This window comes from Toxotes jaculatrix, chromosome 16 (assembly GCF_017976425.1).
Source record: "Toxotes jaculatrix isolate fToxJac2 chromosome 16, fToxJac2.pri, whole genome shotgun sequence".
NCBI lineage: Eukaryota > Metazoa > Chordata > Actinopteri > Toxotidae > Toxotes > Toxotes jaculatrix.
In genome coordinates this window covers 3,924,962-3,949,732 of record NC_054409.1, presented here as the reverse complement: position 1 = coordinate 3,949,732, position 24,771 = coordinate 3,924,962, and the positions used below count along the sequence as shown (strand labels likewise).

Sequence of the window (24,771 nt, the reverse complement as noted above, 5' to 3'; positions counted from 1 at the left end):
TATTAAAAAGTTAAACATTATTATTATTATTGTTATTGTTGCCATTGTTATTAATGATATATAATGAGTGAACGATAAAAAATAATGATGATGATAATATATTAAAATGTTTAATATTTAATATTTACCGGCTTTCGCCGCTGCATCCATCCACTATCCATTTACAGTTACAGCAGCACACAAAAAACAGCAGCCGCTGACTGACGGAGCTGCTCTGTCCATGCAATGTCGGACTTTTTAAACAGAAAAATGAGACGAAATAAAGTTGTAGCCTCGTATTGCCGCAATAAACGGACTCTGAGAGCACGGAACACACCGCAACAGCGTTCCTAACATTATCCGCTCCGGTCCTCTATCTGTATCAGCAGCGACAATAAATCGGCAATTAAGTCATAAGCCAGCGGTAAAATATGCCGGTACTAATTAGTGCAAACAGCCAGGTAAAATAGTGAGAAATTTACTTACCGAAAAAACTGCAACACAGACTCCTTCGACGGTCGGTTAGTACAGTCCACACTACAACAAGCCATACTGTCACAAAAACCTATCCGAACATTGGTAAACAAACACGGACACTGCAACTCCTGTCAACCGCTGGAGGCAGCCGTAGGCCTCTGGATGTAGCCGCCTAGCCCAGCCGATGCTTTAGCAACGAGCTAACTGTCAGTGCCTGTCTACGGACTGTCACTCAACGTAAACACGCCCCAATTTATTAAGCCTAAATAACACTAAAACGGTTGTGGTACAAAAAAATTCACCCCCCTCACAGTGTTCACGGAGGTGGAAACTATCAATAGAGACCAAAAACAAAAAATGTACCAGGCTGTAAATATGTTTTTTTAGGCTGTAAAGTTGGCTATTTTAACATGGGGGTCAATGGAGAATTGCTCACTTCTGGAGCCAGCCCCCAGCGGCAGCCAAGGAACTGCAGCTTTTTGAACGCGGAAGTGATCCTCACTGCTGAAACCTACAACTCCCCCCTTGAAATAAACGAGCTATTTGCCTGATCATTCGGTCAGAATGGAGTCGGACGAGGAGCAGCAGGAGTGAGAGCTTGAGCCGCAGCCGGTAAAACAGAGCCGGGACAGGAATGTGTTACTGCGGTCAAGCCAGCTGCTAAAGATCATCTTTAGCAGCTGTCACTGTTCACTGAGCTCAACTGGAGAAAAATATCCTGGAGTCAGAGAAAAATCCTGGACAGTAAAAATGTTTTTCTAATGGAGACGGCCTCATGATAACTTAGTGGAGTCAGATCAGAGTTCTCACTTATTCCAAATGGTTTTCCTTATGGCTCCAAATAAAAGTCAAAGACTTGAGCAGGGTTTATTTAAAGGGCGACAGGAGCAGAGACATGATGGGGACATGTTGGACAGGACAGTTTTTCAGCTTCCAGAGGTTGATGTTGTGGTCCATCAGTCAGTGAAGGTGAGGCTGTAGAGTGTGTGAGGGACATGAATTCTTCTGGAGCTTCTGGAGAGGAGAAAGGACTCTATGTTGTAATGACTACAAAAAGAAGGCAGCTGAGACCAGTCACAGTGTTTGGGATTTAGAGCAGGTACACACTGGATATAGATGTGAAAAAGCTGCTGTTTCCTAACAAATCCCACTTTATTTAACAATCATCTGACTGTTGAATCTCTGAGAAATGAAACATGGAGTGAATGAAGAGATCTTTGGATGACAGAGTTTAGGAAAGTTTTCAAAGCTCTGTTATGAATGAAAAACACTTTGTGCTCAGTCTCTGTTGAGTTGAATGAATGTTTTCGTTGTGGATCCAGGAAATAGACACTACACATGAGAGACATGATAGAATGTGTTGAACTGCTCCTTCCTCCACCAGCCTATGATACCAAACTGCAGTGAGGACAAGCTCAGCGGGAGTCTGTTCTCTGAGCAACTAATTCCAGTAAGAGCAGTTTCCAATGAGCAGATCTCACACACTGACAAACTACAGTCTCCATGACTGGAGCGTCTGGGGTCAAAGGTCAGAACCACCCTCAGGACTTATTACAGAAGACAGTGCAACAGTGATTCATCAGTGTACAGATACATGTCAGTAAATGTTTACCACACTCCATGAAGATCAAACTGCAGCAAAAGCTCAGATCTTCTGCTACAGCTGCTCATTTCTACCTGTCAACAGGTGCAGAGCTCTTCAACAAACAGGTTTTACACCTGGTTAAAGTCATAGAGGTGATGATGATGAACGACACCATCAGATCTGATGTTTGTAAAAAGGCTGGAAGCTGTTTCCAAACAGAGCTGTGAAGCTGAGAGTTGAAGGACGACACCAACAACTCCTTTAATCTGCATCTGACTGTTGTTTTCAGATCCAGCTGTGAACATGTGGACTTCTCATTTTAACTGCACAAACCTACTGAGCTACTAAATATATTGATCCTCTAATGACAGACCTGACTGATATGAATCTGTGTTGACATGAACAGGTGTGTGAATGTTGTGGTGACATGTGGATGATGTGTGTAGAAGGCTGACATGATGATGATCCACAGCAACAGAAGGACACAGTCACTCTGCTCATGTTAGAGAGAAGCTCATTGATTAGCACATATCTGATTGGATTATCAATGATTTTCATCTTCATCTGTTATCTGTTTATTCAGGTTGAGTCACTGCAGTTTGTCAGAGATCAGCTGTGCTTCTCTGGCCTCAGCTCTGAAGTCCAACCCCTCCCATCTGAGACACCTGGACTTGACAGGAAACAACCTGCAGGATTCAGGAGTGAAGGATCTGTGTGGTTTTCTGCAGAGTCCAGACTGTGGACTGGAGACTCTGAGGTCAGACTCCATTGTTTACTTGTGTGCTGAGATGAATATGATGTGAAAGTTGTGCTGACAGTAAAGTGCAGACATCACACTGATATTATACTGATCCACACTGAGGATCTTCATGGTAAAGTCTGTTTTCTTCTTCTGTGGTTTAGTCCACTGACTGTGGCAGAGCAGTGTTGAGCTACAGATTTCAAAGCTTCATTTAACAAGAAAAAAGCTTCACTCTTTAAATCACATCCAAGTTTTTTCCACACTCACATCAACAAATATATATTCAGTATTTTCTTCTTCCAACACGACTAGAAAGTGATGAGACTAAAGTCAAAGTGACTCAGATATTCAGAGCAAACTCAGCATGTTTGTTAAATGTCGTCACCGTTACATGAAGTGAAAATCTTTTCCATTTTGTCTCAATCATTTGTTGCCTTTCCTCCAAACTTCAGCCTGACATGTTTGTTCTCTGTCAAAACTTTAGGATCTTTAGTAGAATCTGAAACAAATGTCAACAACATTAGTTTGTATAGATGGAGCCACTGGTGGAGCTGGAAGAGTTTAAGAGCTGAAGTCACTATGTCTTTATTGAAGCAGCAGCATGTTGTCATTAATATTAATGAGAGCTGTGTTTGACTTTTAGTATCTGACTGTTTTTAAGCTGCATCCTGTTGGTTCAGGTGTTTGGAGTTTCCATTTTCCAAACTTGTACATTCTCAACCTTCTTCAGCTCTGAACAGATGATGAAACACTCAACGCTTTCAAGCAGGAACTTTGTCTCCTAAACTCACATCTTTTATTCTTTATTCAGGTTGAGTTTCTGCAGGTTGTCAGAGATCAGCTGTGCTTCTCTGGCCTCAGCTCTGAAGTCCAACCCCTCCCATCTGAGACACCTGGACCTGAGTTACAACGACCTGCAGGATTCAGGAGTGAATCATCTGTGTGGTTTTCTGCAGAGTCCAGACTGTGGACTGGAGACTCTGAGGTCAGACTCCATTGTTTACTTGTGTGCTGAGATGAATATGATGTGAAAGTTGTGCTGACAGTAAAGTGCAGACATCACACTGATATACTGATCCACACTGAGGATCTTCATGGTAAAGTCTGTTTTCTTCTTCTGTGGTTTAGTCCACTGACTGTGGCAGAGCAATGTTGAGCTACAGATTTCAAAGCTTCATTTAACAAGAAAAAAGCTTCACTCTTTAAATCACATCCAAGTTTTTTCCACACTCACATCAACAAATATATATTCAGTATTTTCTTCTTCCAACACGACAAGAAAGTGATGAGACTAAAGTCAAAGTGACTCACATATTCAGAGCAAACTCAGCATGTTTGTTAAATGTCGTCACCGTTACATGAAGTGAAAATCTTTTCCATTTTGTCTCAATCATTTGTTGACTTTCCTCCAAACTTCAGCCTGACATGTTTGTTCTCTGTCAAAACTTTAAGATCTTTAGTAGAAAGTTTAAGAGCTGAAGTCACTATGTCTTTATTGAAGCAGCAGCATGTTGTCATTAATATTAATGAGAGCTGTGTTTGACTTTTAGTATCTGACTGTTTTTAAGCTGCATCCTGTTGGTTCAGGTGTTTGGAGTTTCCATTTTCCAAACTTGTACATTCTCAACCTTCTTCAGCTCTGAACAGATGATGAAACACTCAACGCTTTCAAGCAGGAACTTTGTCTCCTAAACTCACATCTTTTATTCTTTATTCAGTTTGAGTTCCTGCAGTTTGTCAGAGATCAGCTGTGCATCTCTGGCCTCAGCTCTGAAGTCCAACCCCTCCCATCTGAGACACCTGGACCTGAGTGTCAACAAGCTGCAGGATTCAGGAGTGAAGCATCTGTGTGGTTTTCTGCAGAGTCCAGACTGTGGACTGGAGACTCTGAGGTCAGACTCCATTGTTTACTTGTGTGCTGAGATGAATATGATGTGAAAGTTGTGCTTTATTCAGTATTTATTAGGTCAAATCTCCTTCAGAATTTCTAACATTCAAAGTGTGAAATGGTTGAAAGGAAGTTGTGAAAGTGCTGACTCAGATTTTCAAAGTGATTTTTAAAGCTTTGAAAATGATTTGGATTCTGACTCTTACAGTCCACATTGACAGTGTCAGCAGTTTGACTGAGTTGAGCTTGTGTTATTCACAAAGTCTCATTGAGATCAGGATGTTTGACAAGAACTGATCTGTACAACACGTGTGAGCAGGTCTGAAGGTACAAGTGTTCATAGCTGCTCCCAATGGCCTCACTCACAGGCACAGTGAAAAGCCTGCTGTCACAGAGAGGACACGTCACCATGGTTTAAATACGGAGAGGACATTTTCACACCGTGTCTCCTGAAGACATTCATAGAGCTACACTCAGATGCTGAGCTGAACAGGGACACAAATATTTGTGGAAGCAATGAAAACAGAGCAGAGAGAGAAGTTCAAACCCTGGCTCCTTTCTCAGCTCCACACAGCCGACCAATCACTGAGCCCACTGGGTGTCAACGTCCCACTGTGTCTTTGTCACAGGGACACAAACTGTGGGACACAGACCCCCCCTAAGCTGACAGCCACCAGGAAGGTGGGGCCAGGAATCCCAGAATGCAATGCTGGAACAGCAGATTCAAATGTGTGAGCAGAGAGTGTTGGATGAAGCTGAACTTGCTTTGGACCAAAGACACATGACTGGAATGTGATGAAATGTCTCATTCAACACACTGCACATGTGCTGAATGTCTGCAGCTTCTCAAACTCTCAACACAAACTTCAGTCACACTCAAAACATCAAAGGCTCAAACTATTATTTCACACAATATGAAAGATTTCATTTGAAACCTTAGTGAACACTTTGAAAACTTTCTTCCAAACTGTTAAACCTGAGTGTGAATGTGGGACTTTTTGAAGGAGATTTGAGCTCAGAGATTTGATGCTGATCCACACTGAGCATCTTGTTCAGCTTCATATTTCAAACTCATTGAATGAAGATTCAAAATCCAACACTTGCTAATTGACTCTTTACTTTGGAACAATTTCATCTTCACCTTCAGTTGACTTTTATATTTCTTCACATACAAAGCAAATATTCCACATTAAGACAGAAAGAAATGTTTCTTCACTCTTTGCTTTATGATCTGTGATGTTTATAGTGACTGAAGTTAATGAGAGCTGTGTTTGACTTTTAGTATCTGACTGTTTTTAAGCTGCATCCTGTTGGTTCAGGTGTTTGGAGTTTCCATTTTCCAAACTTGTACATTCTCAACCTTCTTCAGCTCTGAACAGATGATGAAACACTCAACGCTTTCAAGCAGGAACTTTGTCTCCTAAACTCACATCTTTTATTCTTTATTCAGTTTGAGTTCCTGCAGTTTGTCAGAGATCAGCTGTGCATCTCTGGCCTCAGCTCTGAAGTCCAACCCCTCCCATCTGAGAGACCTGGACCTGAGTGGAAACAACCTGCAGGATTCAGGAGTGAAGGATCTGTGTGGTTTTCTGCAGAGTCCAGACTGTGGACTGGAGACTCTGAGGTCAGACTCCATTGTTTACTTGTGTGCTGAGATGAATATGATGTGAAAGTTGTGCTTTATTCAGTATTTATTAGGTCAAATCTCCTTCAGAATTTCTAACATTCAAAGTGTGAAATGGTTGAAAGGAAGTTGTGAAAGTGCTGACTCTGATTTTCAAAGTGATTTTTAAAGCTTTGAAAATGATTTGGATTCTGACTCTTACAGTCCACATTGACAGTGTCAGCAGTTTGACTGAGTTGAGCTTGTGTTATTCACAAAGTGTCATTGAGATCAGGATGTTTGACAAGAACTGATCTGTACAACACGTGTGAGCAGGTCTGAAGGTACAAGTGTTCATAGCTGCTCCCAATGGCCTCACTCACAGGCACAGTGAAAAGCCTGCTGTCACAGAGAGGACACGTGACCATGGTTTAAATACGGAGAGGACATTTTCACACAGTGTCTCCTGAAGACATTCATAGAGCTACACTCAGCTGCTGAGCTGAACAGGGACACAAATATTTGTGGAACCAATGAAAACAGAGCAGAGAGAGAAGTTCAAACCCTGGCTCCTTTCTCAGCTCCACACAGCCGGCCAATCACTGAGCCCACTGGGTGTCAACGTCCCACTGTGTCTTTGTCACAGGGACACAAACTGTGGGACACAGACCCCCCCTAAGCTGACAGCCACCAGGAAGGTGGGGCCAGGAATCCCAGAATGCAATGCTGGAACAGCAGATTCAAATGTGTGAGCAGAGAGTGTTGGATGAAGCTGAACTTGCTTTGGACCAAAGACACATGACTGGAATGTGATGAAATGTCTCATTCAACACACTGCACATGTGCTGAATGTCTGCAGCTTCTCAAACTCTCAACACAAACTTCAGTCACACTCAAAACATCAAAGGCTCAAACTATTATTTCACACAATATGAAAGATTTCATTTGAAACCTTAGTGAACACTTTGAAAACTTTCTTCCAAACTGTTAAACCTGAGTGTGAATGTGGGACTTTTTGAAGGAGATTTGAGCTCAGAGATTTGATGCTGATCCACACTGAGCATCTTGTTCAGCTTCATATTTCAAACTCATTGAATGAAGATTCAAAATCCAACACTTGCTAATTGACTCTTTACTTTGGAACAATTTCATCTTCACCTTCAGTTGACTTTTATATTTCTTCACATACAAAGCAAATATTCCACATTAAGACAGAAAGAAATGTTTCTTCACTCTTTGCTTTATGATCTGTGATGTTTATAGTGACTGAAGTTAATGAGAGCTGTGTTTGACTTTTAGTGTCTGACTGTTTTTAAGCTGCATCCTGTTGGTTCAGGTGTTTGGAGTTTCCATTTTCCAAACTTGTACATTCTCAACCTTCTTCAGCTCTGAACAGATGATGAAACACTCAACGCTTTCAAGCAGGAACTTTGTCTCCTAAACTCACATCTTTTATTCTTTATTCAGGTTGATCAACTGCAGTTTGTCAGAGATCAGCTGTGCTTCTCTGGCCTCAGCTCTGAAGTCCAACCCCTCCCATCTGAGACACCTGGACCTGAGTGAAAACTACCTGCAGGATTCAGGAGTGAAGCATCTGTGTGGTTTTCTGCAGAGTCCAGACTGTGGACTGGAGACTCTGAGGTCAGACTCCATTGTTTACTTGTGTGCTGAGATGAATATGATGTGAATGTTGTGCTGACAGTAAAGTGCAGACATCACACTGATATTATACTGATCCACACTGAGGATCTTCATGGTAAAGTCTGTTTTCTACTTCTGTGGTTTAGTCCACTGACTGTGGCAGAGCAATGTTGAGCTACAGATTTCAAAGCTTCATTTAACAAGAAAAAAGCTTCACTCTTTAAATCACATCCAAGTCTTTTCCACACTCACATCAACAAATATATATTCAGTATTTTCTTCTTCCAACACGACTAGAAAGTGATGAGACTAAAGTCAAAGTGACTCAGATATTCAGAACAAACTCAGCATGTTTGTTAAATGTCGTCACCGTTACATGAAGTGAAAATCTTTTCCATTTTGTCTCAATCATTTGTTGCCTTTCCTCCAAACTTCAGCCTGACATGTTTGTTCTCTGTCAAAACTTTAGGATCTTTAGTAGAATCTGAAACAAATGTCAACAACATGAGTTTGTATAGATGGAGCCACTGGTGGAGCTGGAAGACTTTAAGAGCTGAAGTCACTATGTCTTTATTGAAGCAGCAGCATGTTGTCATTAATATTAATGAGAGCTGTGTTTGACTTTTAGTATCTGACTGTTTTTAAGCTGCATCCTGTTGGTTCAGGTGTTTGGAGTTTCCATTTTCCAAACTTGTACATTCTCAACCTTCTTCAGCTCTGAACAGATGATGAAACACTCAACGCTTTCAAGCAGGAACTTTGTCTCCTAAACTCACATCTTTTATTCTTTATTCAGGTTGAGTTTCTGCAGGTTGTCAAAGATCAGCTGTGCTTCTCTGGCCTCAGCTCTGAAGTCCAACCCCTCCCATCTGAGACACCTGGACTTGACAGGAAACAACCTGCAGGATTCAGGAGTGAAGGATCTGTGTGGTTTTCTGCAGAGTCCAGACTGTGGACTGGAGACTCTGAGGTCAGACTCCATTGTTTACTTGTGTGCTGAGATGAATATGATGTGAAAGTTGTGCTTTATTCAGTATTTATTAGGTCAAATCTCCTTCAGAATTTCTAACATTCAAAGTGTGAAATGGTTGAAAGGAAGTTGTGAAAGTGCTGACTCTGATTTTCAAAGTGATTTTTAAAGCTTTGAAAATGATTTGGATTCTGACTCTTACAGTCCACATTGACAGTGTCAGCAGTTTGACTGAGTTGAGCTTGTGTTATTCACAAAGTGTCATTGAGATCAGGATGTTTGACAAGAACTGATCTGTACAACACGTGTGAGCAGGTCTGAAGGTACAAGTGTTCATAGCTGCTCCCAATGGCCTCACTCACAGGCACAGTGAAAAGCCTGCTGTCACAGAGAGGACACGTGACCATGGTTTAAATACGGAGAGGACATTTTCACACAGTGTCTCCTGAAGACATTCATAGAGCTACACTCAGCTGCTGAGCTGAACAGGGACACAAATATTTGTGGAACCAATGAAAACAGAGCAGAGAGAGAAGTTCAAACCCTGGCTCCTTTCTCAGCTCCACACAGCCGGCCAATCACTGAGCCCACTGGGTGTCAACGTCCCACTGTGTCTTTGTCACAGGGACACAAACTGTGGGACACAGACCCCCCCTAAGCTGACAGCCACCAGGAAGGTGGGGCCAGGAATCCCAGAATGCAATGCTGGAACAGCAGATTCAAATGTGTGAGCAGAGAGTGTTGGATGAAGCTGAACTTGCTTTGGACCAAAGACACATGACTGGAATGTGATGAAATGTCTCATTCAACACACTGCACATGTGCTGAATGTCTGCAGCTTCTCAAACTCTCAACACAAACTTCAGTCACACTCAAAACATCAAAGGCTCAAACTATTATTTCACACAATATGAAAGATTTCATTTGAAACCTTAGTGAACACTTTGAAAACTTTCTTCCAAACTGTTAAACCTGAGTGTGAATGTGGGACTTTTTGAAGGAGATTTGAGCTCAGAGATTTGATGCTGATCCACACTGAGCATCTTGTTCAGCTTCATATTTCAAACTCATTGAATGAAGATTCAAAATCCAACACTTGCTAATTGACTCTTTACTTTGGAACAATTTCATCTTCACCTTCAGTTGACTTTTATATTTCTTCACATACAAAGCAAATATTCCACATTAAGACAGAAAGAAATGTTTCTTCACTCTTTGCTTTATGATCTGTGATGTTTATAGTGACTGAAGTTAATGAGAGCTGTGTTTGACTTTTAGTGTCTGACTGTTTTTAAGCTGCATCCTGTTGGTTCAGGTGTTTGGAGTTTCCATTTTCCAAACTTGTACATTCTCAACCTTCTTCAGCTCTGAACAGATGATGAAACACTCAACGCTTTCAAGCAGGAACTTTGTCTCCTAAACTCACATCTTTTATTCTTTATTCAGGTTGATCAACTGCAGTTTGTCAGAGATCAGCTGTGCTTCTCTGGCCTCAGCTCTGAAGTCCAACCCCTCCCATCTGAGACACCTGGACCTGAGTGAAAACTACCTGCAGGATTCAGGAGTGAAGCATCTGTGTGGTTTTCTGCAGAGTCCAGACTGTGGACTGGAGACTCTGAGGTCAGACTCCATTGTTTACTTGTGTGCTGAGATGAATATGATGTGAATGTTGTGCTGACAGTAAAGTGCAGACATCACACTGATATTATACTGATCCACACTGAGGATCTTCATGGTAAAGTCTGTTTTCTACTTCTGTGGTTTAGTCCACTGACTGTGGCAGAGCAATGTTGAGCTACAGATTTCAAAGCTTCATTTAACAAGAAAAAAGCTTCACTCTTTAAATCACATCCAAGTCTTTTCCACACTCACATCAACAAATATATATTCAGTATTTTCTTCTTCCAACACGACTAGAAAGTGATGAGACTAAAGTCAAAGTGACTCAGATATTCAGAACAAACTCAGCATGTTTGTTAAATGTCGTCACCGTTACATGAAGTGAAAATCTTTTCCATTTTGTCTCAATCATTTGTTGCCTTTCCTCCAAACTTCAGCCTGACATGTTTGTTCTCTGTCAAAACTTTAGGATCTTTAGTAGAATCTGAAACAAATGTCAACAACATGAGTTTGTATAGATGGAGCCACTGGTGGAGCTGGAAGACTTTAAGAGCTGAAGTCACTATGTCTTTATTGAAGCAGCAGCATGTTGTCATTAATATTAATGAGAGCTGTGTTTGACTTTTAGTATCTGACTGTTTTTAAGCTGCATCCTGTTGGTTCAGGTGTTTGGAGTTTCCATTTTCCAAACTTGTACATTCTCAACCTTCTTCAGCTCTGAACAGATGATGAAACACTCAACGCTTTCAAGCAGGAACTTTGTCTCCTAAACTCACATCTTTTATTCTTTATTCAGGTTGAGTTTCTGCAGGTTGTCAAAGATCAGCTGTGCTTCTCTGGCCTCAGCTCTGAAGTCCAACCCCTCCCATCTGAGACACCTGGACTTGACAGGAAACAACCTGCAGGATTCAGGAGTGAAGGATCTGTGTGGTTTTCTGCAGAGTCCAGACTGTGGACTGGAGACTCTGAGGTCAGACTCCATTGTTTACTTGTGTGCTGAGATGAATATGATGTGAAAGTTGTGCTGACAGTAAAGTGCAGACATCACACTGATATTATACTGATCCACACTGAGGATCTTCATGGTAAAGTCTGTTTTCTTCTTCTGTGGTTTAGTCCACTGACTGTGGCAGAGCAGTGTTGAGCTACAGATTTCAAAGCTTCATTTAACAAGAAAAAAGCTTCACTCTTTAAATCACATCCAAGTTTTTTCTACACTCACATCAACAAATATATATTCAGTATTTTCTTCTTCCAACACGACTAGAAAGTGATGAGACTAAAGTCAAAGTGACTCAGATATTCAGAGCAAACTCAGCATGTTTGTTAAATGTCGTCACCGTTACATGAAGTGAAAATCTTTTCCATTTTGTCTCAATCATTTGTTTCCTTTCCTCCAAACTTCAGCCTGACATGTTTGTTCTCTGTCAAAACTTTAGGATCTTTAGTAGAATCTGAAACAAATGTCAACAACATTAGTTTGTATAGATGGAGCCACTGGTGGAGCTGGAAGAGTTTAAGAGCTGAAGTCACTATGTCTTTATTGAAGCAGCAGCATGTTGTCATTAATATTAATGAGAGCTGTGTTTGACTTTTAGTATCTGACTGTTTTTAAGCTGCATCCTGTTGGTTCAGGTGTTTGGAGTTTCCATTTTCCAAACTTGTACATTCTCAACCTTCTTCAGCTCTGAACAGATGATGAAACACTCAACGCTTTCAAGCAGGAACTTTGTCTCCTAAACTCACATCTTTTATTCTTTATTCAGGTTGATCAACTGCAGTTTGTCAAAGATCAGCTGTGCTTCTCTGGCCTCAGCTCTGAAGTCCAACCCCTCCCATCTGAGAGACCTGGACCTGAGGGACAACAACCTGCAGGATTCAGGAGTAAAGGATCTGTCTGATCTTGTGCAGAGTCCAGACTGTGGACTGGAGACTCTGAGGTCAGTAGAGGGTTGGAGTCAGTCCATGCTGCTTTCAGCTGTATTGTACTAAACACAGTTCGCATCAAAGCAAAGATCCAGTGTCTCCTGTAAACCTCCAACCTTCTCAGTGGCTGCTTTCCTCATTGAAGCTGTGAGAGGAGAACAGGGACAGGCCTCAGGATGGGACAGAAAGACAGAGACGCAGAGGACAGCCAATCACAGCAGCCACAAGCTAATTGTGATCTGTTGTTGTTGTTGTTGTTGTGTTCATGTCAACAGGAAATAAAGCTGGATCACAGCTGACAGCCTCACAGGATGTGTAGAGACAGTTGTCCTCATTGGTCCAACTGTCCTACCATCACATCTAATCTGAGACTGTTTGTTGTCTCATTTCAACAGTAAAGAATTGATGAGTTTGATCTTTGTCACAGCTCTGAGATCAGTCTGACTGCAGCCTGCAAATCACTGGCTCTGATTTCAGAGAAGCATCATGACATTTTGTCAGCATGTGGTCTGATACAGAGCAGAACCTCTGCTGAAGTCCAGTGATCACATCTGTATATCTGTCCATCTGTCAGATACTTTCAGTGACAGCCTCCATGTTTATTTGTCAGCTGATATTTCAGAAGCAGATCAGATGTTCATCAACACACAGAGACTCTTTCTTTAAATGGAACATGAGTTGACATGTAACAGCAGTGAATCCATCACTAAACTGTTTGTGCAGTAATGAAGCTTCATGACTCAGCAGTTTATTTCCACTGTGGACTTGAGTGAAATGTTCAGAGTAAACAGACTTGATGCTAAAAGTCTCTGCAGGTGTGTGAGCTTCCAGCTCAGTGTCTTCACTCCAATACGTTAACATGAGAGCTGAGAGGAAGCTGCTACACTACACAGCTGCTCCACTTCTGCTCTGAACAGGACTGAAGTCCCTGCTGCTCTTTATACTGGATGTGCTGCATCAGTGACTGACAGCTGATGAAGTGAGTCTCTGTAAACACTGATTTATCACCTCTGTTGTCTGTCTTCTTCTCTCAACAGATGGAGGCTGTGATCTTTCTAAAGGAGAGAGTGAAGAGGACGGTGTGTGTGTTGAGAGAGGACGAGCTGTGTCCTGATGATCCAGAGAGGTTGAAGCAGCAGCAGCTTGTGTATAGAGATTACATTAAAAAATGTAATCACTGCTGTAACACATCAATATTTACAATATTCTACTGTTAATTTGAGGGGTTTGTATGTCTTTTTTTAAACTTAAAATCTCACAAATGTAATGGATATGTAATCTGAAAATGTTAAATGTTTACTGTTTCAGAAGGACACAAAATGCAGAACTCAATCCTCAAAGACCAGGAAATAAAGTATTTCTTGAGTTTGAAATCCTGATTCTAGTCTCCCTGTTCTGGTTGGTTTTGTTAGTATTTCCTATTTTATTTTGAAGCCCTGTTCCCTGTGTATCTGTTCCTGTTTTTGGTTTCCTGGACTCCGACTCTACACCAGTGATCTTGAGTTAAGTAAAGGGACATTATCACTGTCCATCTGCCTGGTGTGTCTGTGTTTGTGTCCTTCCCTCATGTTGTTGGCTTCAGCCGTTACAACAGTAATAAGAAACTTTCTTTTTGTCCCTTCAGCACAAGCAATGTGTCTCAAGCTCTTACGACAAACAAAAAAGAAGCTTCATTTCAAATAGTTTGAAATGACTAAGTCCATTGAAAACTAACTACTGAAGCTGAACTGTATAAATCTGTGTCTAATTTTTGTGTATTCACCTGTGAACCTCAGTGACTCACTGACCCAAAACACCTGAGGATACAGGGAAGGAAAAAGAGTTTAGAGTTAAACTGGATAGAAGTGAGCAGGTGACTCACAGAGTGAACACACAAACTTAGATGACGTCTACATATAGCGGCACTTTATGGTCTTCACTGACATTTCCCTTGTATGGTCATGTGTCTTGTGATCTGCTCGTGAACTGACTGAAACGTTCCAGACTCATGGCTTTTATTGTAGAAAAGATTTTTGTCAACACTGTAAAACTTTTAGAGTTTTAACAAATTCACTGCATGTGTCTTTTGTATAAGATGTAGTGAGTCAGTGTTTATGGCAGCAGGACTGTGGATGTGGGTTGGACTCAAAATGAACTAGACTCCTCACATTCAAAGTAATAAACATGTCAGCTATTGCAACAGTGAGACTCACTGATGTGTTTTAATAGTCTCTGGACAACAACTGAGCTCAATGACACAGAGGAATAAGTCATATCAGGCTTTGGCTTCACAGGTAATGTGTGTTAGTGAGATCAGTTCATTGTTGGTTTTGGTCTTTTCATGGGAAAAGCACATCATCATCATCAGCCTTATCCTTTACAGCAAAGCACAGCAGTGGATTTTGCTGAGTAATAAAATGTTGATGTGTAATGATCAGCTGGGCTGTGATGACCAAATAGTTTCATATATTCTGTTTGCATCATTTCACAGTGGTGTTTTAAGGCTGGTTTGACTCTTTATTCCTTATTGAACAACAGGATATTTGATCAAAGCGTTTCCTTGGTGACCTTCTGGAATGTGTGACATGAGTTCTGTTCTGGAATGTTCAGTCTGTGACTCAACACTCTGAACTCTTCTTCAGACCTCACCCACTCTTCGCCTTGAACTCAGTGTGTTCAGTTGTGCAGAGAGGATTACCCGTGTTTTAGTTCTCAGGTCTATCATCAAACTCTTACTGGAGTTAAACAAACTAACAGAAACTAATGAATAACATTGTCTTCTTTTGTTCAAAGGTGCTGTTTGAAACATCCATCTGTAATGGAGCTCTGCTGATCTGCTGGCAGATACAGAGCTACAAGACTCAGATAAGAACTTCTATTCTCCCAAGCCCACACTGATACAAAACACCAGCTAAATTATTTGAAGAATTATCTTGACAGGTTCAAAGATGACATATCTCCTTCATGTTTTTTTTAGGTGGCAGTGGTGATGCAGCTGCTAAACCTTCAGCAGAAGAACCAGATCCCAGCTCAGGTCACTGCTGAAGACATGATCAAGCTCATTTTGGAGGAGAGCAAATGTTGGCTAAGAGAGCGCTGAGTTACTGAGACTCAAACAGACAGTCCACCACTACACCTTTAACTCTGCTCATGTCACACCAATCTGTCTGTAGGGAAATAAAGTGCAGGAGTAAAGATGAAGCTTCTGTTGTGTTTCTGTTTGACCACTTTGGGAGTTTGAACTGGAGGATTTTGATGAGGAGGTTTCCAAACCTCTTCTGATGCTGGTGAGACTAGAATCCCAACAACACTTCAAATAGTTTGGAGTGAATTGTTACATGAGGCTGATTTTAATGTCTAAACATGTAAAAACTGCTCTTCTAATGTCTTGTTTCAGGTGTGGACAGTGAACGTCATCAATAAAATGAGGGATGCTGAGGTTGAAGCCTGAATGCTCCTCACGTCCCCAGAGGCCTTAGCTCCTAATTTTCAGTGAGTCACATTTGACACACGTTCTTTATTAACAGTTGATCTACAGTGGTTTTAATATCTCTGATATATTCTGAAATGTTGTTGTAAATTTTATTGACTGTAACCCACAGACAGGCAGCAGGAGGCACCCAGCACCAAAATGGTCTGTCCACAAGAGGTGGTGATGGAGGTGGATCCCAGGGTCCTGCAGGAATTCTGGGTGCTTCCTCCTCACCCCCTTTTAAAAAGACCTTCCCAGGCCCTCAGCAAACTTTCTTTATCCTTTAAATAAACTTAATTGAGTAACCACCTACCTGTTTGTGTGGTCTCCTTTGTTTTGTTGTGAATTTGGAGCCAGTTCATGACAATCTCATAATGTTTTCTCTGAGGGGTTTGGTTTCCTCAGTTAAACCCAGCACAGAGGCTCTGATGGTGACTTTGGTTGAGAGAAACTGGTCTTACTCTGACTGAGGGACCAATTGTTAAAATAAAAACCGTCACAGAGTCACAGAGTCACAGAGGATGAGAGCCTGTGTTGAAACTTTCAAACAGCACAGTATCAGGTGTTTTACCTGTCACAGGTGAAGCAGCTGCTGTGACATCACTAACAAATGCTTGACAAAGAGGATATTTGTGTTTCCCAACTTTAAGGCTTCAACAACACACTCACACAACCTAACATGTCTTGAAATGCAGTTCCCAACATTTCTGAATTTTCAGTAACAGTGTCATTATTCTGTGAAGTTCCACATTAATATCTGTTCTTGAAGAACTTGTATTTGGAGGTTTTAGTGAGGGAAATGTCTCATTGTGGACTGAGGGGAATAATCATTTCTACCAGCAGTGAGCAGACAAACACTCATCAAGTCCTTCATCCCTACAGCTCTGAAGAATCCATCAGTACCATGACTCACGACTGTTACTCACCTAAAAATGACATTTTCACTGTGCGTCTCTGAGCTCAATATTCAGCTGCTGAATATTGTGGTGTCAGTTTTTGTGCAATGTAAGAATCCATCTATGCTTCACCCCTCCTCACCCTTCTGTGCTTCACCCATCTGTGTGTACTTCAGTGAGGTAAATTCCATTGGTGGTTGCCCTTGCAGCACTTGTTGCTGCCTTGTGTGCCTCTGCCTGCTATTGCTGCATCACAAGGGATAATCACTCATGCTTTGCATGCATGTGTTGGAGGTTTAGAGGCACTGGAAAGTTTTTTTAAAAACCCAATGGAAAGAAGCCCAGATTCCATTAAAAAACAAAGTGTGGTTAGAGTGTGGTTGTTAGGAGGGTGTTGTGGTACACGTGAGAAAAAACTCCATTAGACATCAGGCCTGCAAAATACCAGGAAAAAAAAGATAGATGCACACCAATCAAATGGAGGGAATTAGAAAGGGATATGTCCAGTTACGTACAGACCTTTCCTTGAACCTGGTCAACAATCTGCCACTGGTCATGTGTAAAGGCCACGTACTGTACTTTTTTGATGTAAGATGGGAAGGGCTAAATTTTAGACGTGAGTAGAATCATGCAAAAAATAACTAATGAAAGGGAAAAAGGGATGTGGTCAGACATGTCCCTTGGTCTGTAACACACCTACAATTTACAATATAAAAAGTGATGCACAGATGGTAAAAGTCATCAGTCATTTTCTGCAGGGCGGCTCAAGCTTTTGAATTCTGTATTGAAGAATAAAGCTCTATGGATTCAACTTCTCTGGTCTCCAGCGCTTAAGATGTGCCTCTTTGAAAAGAAGAGTTGAACATTTGAATGAAGAGTAAAAGAGTAAGGTGTGGGGACTCGGCCAGACTTGGACTCAGCTTCAACTGGCCCTTAGCTGGGTCTACAGCCTGGCCTGAAAAATCCACATCAAAAGGAAACAGCAAAGGACAACAAAGGACTGAGCTTTATCCACCTGCCCACATCAAACATTATCATTAACAGGAGTCTTAACACTGGAAGCAATAGCAGAAAATGTTTGGTTTGCACTGGCAGTAACATCACACACCTCTTATACAGATTGGAAATGATCAGTAAACCATGAGATCAGGCTGAGATCTCAAAGTACAAACTATAAACACAAACCATAATGTCTGGTAGACAAGTAGAGCAACCAAAAGAAGTGATCTGGACTTTCCTGTAGTTTCCTCTTGTCCTTGTAACAGCAGTAGCTCCTCCCTTCCTTGTCAATAAGTGTGCAGAAATATCTGAGTGGTTCTTTCTTCCTAAATCATGAGCAAGTCCTGTCCAGTCCAACTGTTTCTGCTCCTGTTTGACTTCTGAACTTGTCTCTGGCTGTGTGTCCACTTACTGCAGCCTGTGACATCAGACTGTAGAATGTTGATACATCAAAGGCATCAAAGGACAAACACACACACACACACACACCCATATGCAGATAGATAGATCGATAGATAGATAGACAGATAAACATAGACAGATAGATAGACACCATCAACATGAGCAGAGGTGGAAACATCAAAGGCATCAAAGGACAAACACACTCACACACACATGCTGGTACTTATGTTGACCTTCTCTTAAACGCTAATGGTCCAAGATCTCAGGAGATTGCTGAAAAGCAATGAATTGCCGACATGCTACCATACATACGCCATCGTAAAGCCCCGCCCACAGGTGAGAGCACAAACTGCATCAGCCAATCATCATTCCACTCACTTTCCTCTGACCCTTCTCTGAAATTCCCAGTGGGTGAACTTTGAATTTCCTGAATTATTTTACTGATTGTGAGAATGATTTCAGCACCAAACAATACAAAGTCACATTAGTTCATCAAAATTCTCACTCTTTGTACTAAATTCTGTCCCTTTTTTACATTACCAATTCATTAAACGTACAAAATTACATAGCTAAATCTCATGTAACAACCCAGAATCATACACAAAAGAAAATAGTGGACCAAAACTGTCCAGCAATGTTGTCAGGAACAATAGCTCAACAGGTTGCAAGAGTGAGTGGAACGTCAAAGACTGTGAGTTCAATCCCAGGGGATGTGTTGCTTTCTTTATTACCACGCGCTCCAAATTATGATACATACAAATACTATTTTTTTTTCTTTATGTACTATGTGAACACTTGATTTATTTTTTCTCTGTCTACAACCAAGAATATGACTTTTAATGAATGAATACTCTGTATGCAGGTTGCATACTCATCCTCTTAAGATTTAATGGAAAACTATATATTTATAGTAAAATTGGTAAGAATAATACATTTCTTACTTGCTAAGAAAAGCTTGTTTTGTTTCCACACATATCACTCTCACAATATAATAAAATACAAACTTTAAACATGATTCAATGTTTTATACTAACATGAATGAACTCTCTTTACCTAAATTCTCTGCCTTACAACAACATTGCTGACATCTTGGATGACATCCCTGAATTAAACAGAATCAGATGCATATCACTTCTTTTACAGCTCTCAGTCCATCCATACAAAGCAACCATCTGGATTACTTTCATTTCCATTTGTATAACTTTGCCCATCCCTGACAAACAGCTCAACTACACACTGAAAAGACCTGACTGATCACACCTGGCTGAACTGTCCCTATCACTGAGCTACCTCAGTTCACATTTATATCACCTCTTGATCAAATGACAATACACCCACACACAAGACACTGTCTGCACAGCTAGTAATTTATTTTTTTCATACATTCATAACCACAGAAAATGAGCTCTTACACACACAAAAACCAACCATGTTTCAGTAACTGAGAATATGAGCACAAACTGCCCTGTGAAGCAGAAAGGGCAATAGCTCAACAGGTTGCACGAATGAGTAGAAAGTCAAAGACTGTGAGTTCAAAGCCAAGGTGATGCCATATGTTCTTTATGACCATGCACTCCATGTTATCATACATTATTACTATTTATTCTAGTTATCACTAGTTATTCCAAACATAATAATTTTATGCTTTATGTACTACAGTCAAGCCTGAAATTATTCATAACCCTGGCAAATTTTGACTTAAAGTAACTTTTAAATGTAACTCAAAGCTGAGAAATATTTTTTTCCACAATGATGCCTCTTGTACATCGTCTTATTATCTTCTGGCAGCCTGTGTCACTTCCAATCAAGAAAACACTTGCTGGTTGAATAAAAGTAACTTTAAGTCAAAATTCGCCAGGTGTATGAATAATTTCAGGCTTGACTTTATATGGACACTTGGTATATTTTTTCTCTGTCTACAACCAAGCATATGACTTTTATTGATGCATACTCTGTAATACAGGTTGCCATTCTCATCCACTTAATATTAATGGGAAACAACATATTTCTTTCATAAACCACATATGGTGAAACTCACTCATACTCTCACATACCAAAGACTGCCTGACTTAACTTTAACCTACCTTAACAATGCAGCCCTGAGAAAAAAAAATGTCACATTGTACATTGATGCTTTGTGCATAAAAATATGTGATTAAAAGAGTGTCTGCTCTGTCCACAAACATGTGGACGCACTCCTAACACAACTCAGCCAACCTATTGTCTATGCAGTTTGAATACTTGCCAGATAAAATACACACCTCTACATGTAAATTCACTCACACAAACACTTCACCTTTACACAAGATAACCACCTACCTGTAACTTTCACTTGTTCAAATACATTCTCAACAGACCCTGACCTGACCCATTTCCTCTCACATTCTCTACTCTGACCAAACTCTGCATTTTCACACACTAAAAACAAACACCATGAAGGGGAGGAGCCACTCCATGTTTAAAATCAAATCGTGTTTGTCCTTTGATGCCTTTGATGTATCAACATTCTACAGTCTGATTTCACAGGCTGCAGTAAGTGGACACACAGCCAGAGACAAGTTCAGAAGTCAAACAGGAGCAGAAACAGTTGGACTGGACAGGACTTGCTCATGATTTAGGAAGAAAGAAGCACTCAGATATTTCTGCACAATTATTGACAAGGAAGGGAGGAGCTACTGCTGTTACAAGGACAAGAGGAAACCACAGGAAAGTCCAGATCAGCTCCAAGGTTTTCAGTAAGTCAATACATGTTAGTAGTTCATGTCAGTGTTTAGTTTAGAAGTTAATTTTTTGAAATGTTTTTTCCAAATGATGTTTGTGAAATTGGAACGAAAAGTAATCATACCCATAAGCCTTGTGGTTTGATTGTGTGCTTATCATTCATGGACGTTTTTTTTAATGCTGATCATGACTGTGAGATATTCTCATGGTTGCTCAACTTCTTAACTTTGTTTTAGTGTGATGCTCTGTAGTTTGTGTTAAAGGAAAGGATTTCTAGGAAGTCTGTACTGTCTGCAACAAGATCCTTTCTAAAGAAATTCTAATGGAAATGATGGAGCATAAAATCCACAGTCCCTGTCCTGTGGAAAAGTTGACTTCCAGAGTTGAAAAGAAGCAAACATGAGGCTTCAACAGTCTGAGTAGATCAAGTTTCTATCTTCCAGGTATTTTTAGTCCAAAATTCCCCTCTTTGTGTTTCTACACCTAATGTTTCCTTACAAAGCTGTGGTGGAGAGATGGAAACACAGAGAGGAAATTCTGCACTAAAAGACAAACATTTGAAGATACACACTTGATTCTGTTTAACAATGCTGATGAATTTTAGAATTACTATTTGCACAGAAATAGGACTGTGGATTTTGTGGCCTATCATTTCCACAGAAATTGTTTAAAGAAGGGATCTCCTGGCAGCCAGTATGGACAGCAGGAAGAATTAGATCAAACACCAGTGCTTTGAATGTGGAAATGGGAATGTGAGTATATCTTTAAGTGATTTGGGTTTTTATGCCTTTATTATGGACAGTAGAGAGATGACAGGAAATCAGGTGGAGGCAGAGGCATCAATGTTTCCAGTGGAAAGTGAATTAGGGATGTTGTGGTAGATGTTCAGAAGCTTAAGGTTGTTACAGAGGTTCCCTGAAAAGTAGCATATTATGGGCTTTTTCCATTAGCACATAAGCTGTGATGGCATGGCTGTGCCAAATTGCACTGTGTTGGTCCTGCTTGGTAGCAGAGCTGACCATTGCCAACCTATGACATTCTCCTCCCTTTAGCTGTGTCTGCAGTCGCTACACTCCTGTGTGTCTATGCTGTAGACTAGAGAGAAAGCTCTATTCTTAATTCTCTCTGTTTTCAGCTCTCAAGACTTTTGCAGCTTCTACCTGAACCTCTGTGATCTGGGGTTTACTTTCACTCCTCTGTTCCAGTTTGGACTTTCAGATATCAGCCTTATTTCACTGTTTACTGATCATTTTCAGCCACATCACAGCTGTTATGTTACTACTAATGCAAAGCAACATTTTGCTGTTTCTTTTAAACTAGGAAAAGGTTGTAAGAAACTGAAATGTGTTTCTCAGTGAGTTAGCATCACTTTATTAGTGGTTCAGATGAATAAATCAGTTTGCTGTGCAGTAAAGTGGAAGAAACACTTGCAGCGTTCCAGCACAGCTTTAGTGATAGTGGCTGTTCACAACATGGCTTAATGTGAGTACACCTCCACAATGGAAAACGCGATTTGTTAGAATGAGAAGTTGATTTTAGATGTCACATTTCCAGGCCACTCACCTTCCCAGTTTAGTACTGGGAACCACAAACATCAGCCTCATGGTGGCACTGGAGGAAAAGCCAGTGGATCACCAAAGTCATTGGGAGTCATCACCCGAGGATCATAGAAGTCTCAAAAAAATTTCATGTCATTTCAGTAGTTGTGAACCTTCCACTGTTGGTTATTACAGAGGTTCAATGGCCCATGAAAAATCTATAATGTAGAGAGGAAATGGAAGACAAAATGGACTTATCTGTATAATATTCCCCAAAAGTGATTTCACCCTCCCTCCATGTATCGCTGTTTTTGAATATATGTATCCTGTATTAAATAGCAGCGTATGAACCTCAGATAGTAACTGACAGTTGTTTCTACTCTCTATTCAGTTCAATTCAATTTTATTTATATAGCTCCTTCCACAATCAAAATTGTCTCAAAGCGCTTTACAGAGACCCAGAGCCTGACCCCAGAGTAAGCACTTAAGGCGACAGTGGCAAGGAAAAACTCCCTTTTAATAGGAAGAAACCTTGAGCAGAACCTGGCTCAGATGGGGGACCCTCCTGCCGATGGCCGGGCTGGGTGAAAGCAGGAAAAGGAGGAAGATAGGACAGCTAGGAATGGAGGAGAGGAGGAGAAGGACATGCAGCATAATACAGACAATGGACAATGTTAGAGGGTCAGCATTTAGATTACAGTTAGTGAACAGTTAGTGGATACTGTGTGCTCAGCAGATTACAGTTATGATAGGAAACAGAGCACAGAGGCAAAAAGCTGTCATGACTGCTAATTATTTACATTACAGTCTGCAGAGAATATTAATCCAATATTTATCTGTAGCAGAATGGAACATTAAACATAGTAATGTGTTAGAAATGGATCATTGTAAACAATAAACAGCAGCAGGTGGGTGGAGCCAGGACCACAGACAGAGAACATGCAGCTCCGGAGCCAGAGGTACCTGCAGAAAGGTACAGAGAAAGAGAGACCAGAGAGAAACAAACACAGGACTACGGGACAGAGAGGACACAGAGTTAATGACATGTAATAAAGGCTAATAAGTTTGAGAGTGGGTCTGAGGAGAGAAAGAGAAAGAAGAAGAAGTGTGCAGTAGATCATGGGATGTCCCCCAGCAGCCTAGGCCTATAGCAGCATAACTAAGGGATGATTCAGTTGCCTGAGCCAGCCCTACTAAGGGCTATATCCTTAACTGTAACAGTGTCTATAGAGACAGACAGCTTTTTGCCTCTGTGCTCTGTTTCCTATCATAACTGTAATCTGCTGAGCATACATTATCCAATAACTGTTCACTAACTGTAATGTAAATGCTGACCCACTAATATTGTCCATTGTCTGTATTATGCTGCATGTCCTTCTCCCCCTCTCCTCCATTCCTAGCTGTCCTATCTTCCTCCTTTTCCTGCTCTCACCCAGCCCGGCCATCAGCAGGAGGGTGCCCCATCTGAGCCAGGTTCTGCTCAAGGTTTCTTCCTGTTAAAAGGGAGTTTTTCCTTGCCACTGTCGCCTTAAGTGCTTGCTCTGGGGTCAGGCTCTGGGTCTCTGTGAAGCGCTTTGAGACAATTTTGATTGTGGAAGGCGCTATATAAATAAAATTGAATTGAATTGAATTGAATTGAACAGAACTCAAGAGTGTACAAAAAGAGCTGAAAAAGAAACTAAGGGAGAATAGAAACAACTATAGGAGAAAGCTGGAGGAAAAACTGGAAAATAATAAAGCCAGAGCAGTCTGGAGTAAATGAGGGAAATAACTGGCTGACGACGCAATTATATATCTACTGCAAAGGGCCTACTCCTCCCTGGACAGACCTAACACCACTGTTCGGATTATGTTCTTTGACTTTTCGTCCGCCTTCAATACCATCCAACCACGACTGTTGAAGGAAAAGTTGGAGAGCATGAATGTGGACCCTTCCCACATCACGTGGATCACCAACTAGCTGACGGGCAGACCTCAGTTTGTGAGGTTGCAGAGCTGTGTGTCCGTCTGACCGTCTGATCAGTAACATCGGGGCCCCCCAGGGCACTGTGCTTTCTCCCTTCCTCTTCACCACCTACACTGCGTATTTTAAGTACTGTTCCGAGGTGTGTCATCTGCAAAAATATTCTGATGACACGGATATAGTGGGCTGTGTGGAAAGGGGATGGGAAGAGGAGTACAGAGGACTGGTGGATGACTTTGTTAGGTGGTGTGGGGAGAACCATCTACAGCTCAATGTGGATAAGACAAAGGAGATGGTGGTTGAGTTCAGCTGTAAAAAGGCTAAGCCACTGCCAATTTCCATCGCAGGATCAGATGTGGAGATTGTAACA

General features: G+C 41.1%; 1 long non-coding RNA gene across 1 annotated transcript; it reads left to right on the top strand.

Moving 5' to 3' along the window:
* The first annotated feature begins 1,033 nt into the window (after positions 1–1,033).
* Positions 1,034–24,771, top strand: LOC121195376. Its single transcript, XR_005895471.1, has 4 exons — positions 1,034–1,046; positions 13,529–13,536; positions 14,440–14,445; positions 24,645–24,771. It is a non-coding gene; the product is annotated as an uncharacterized LOC121195376 (long non-coding RNA).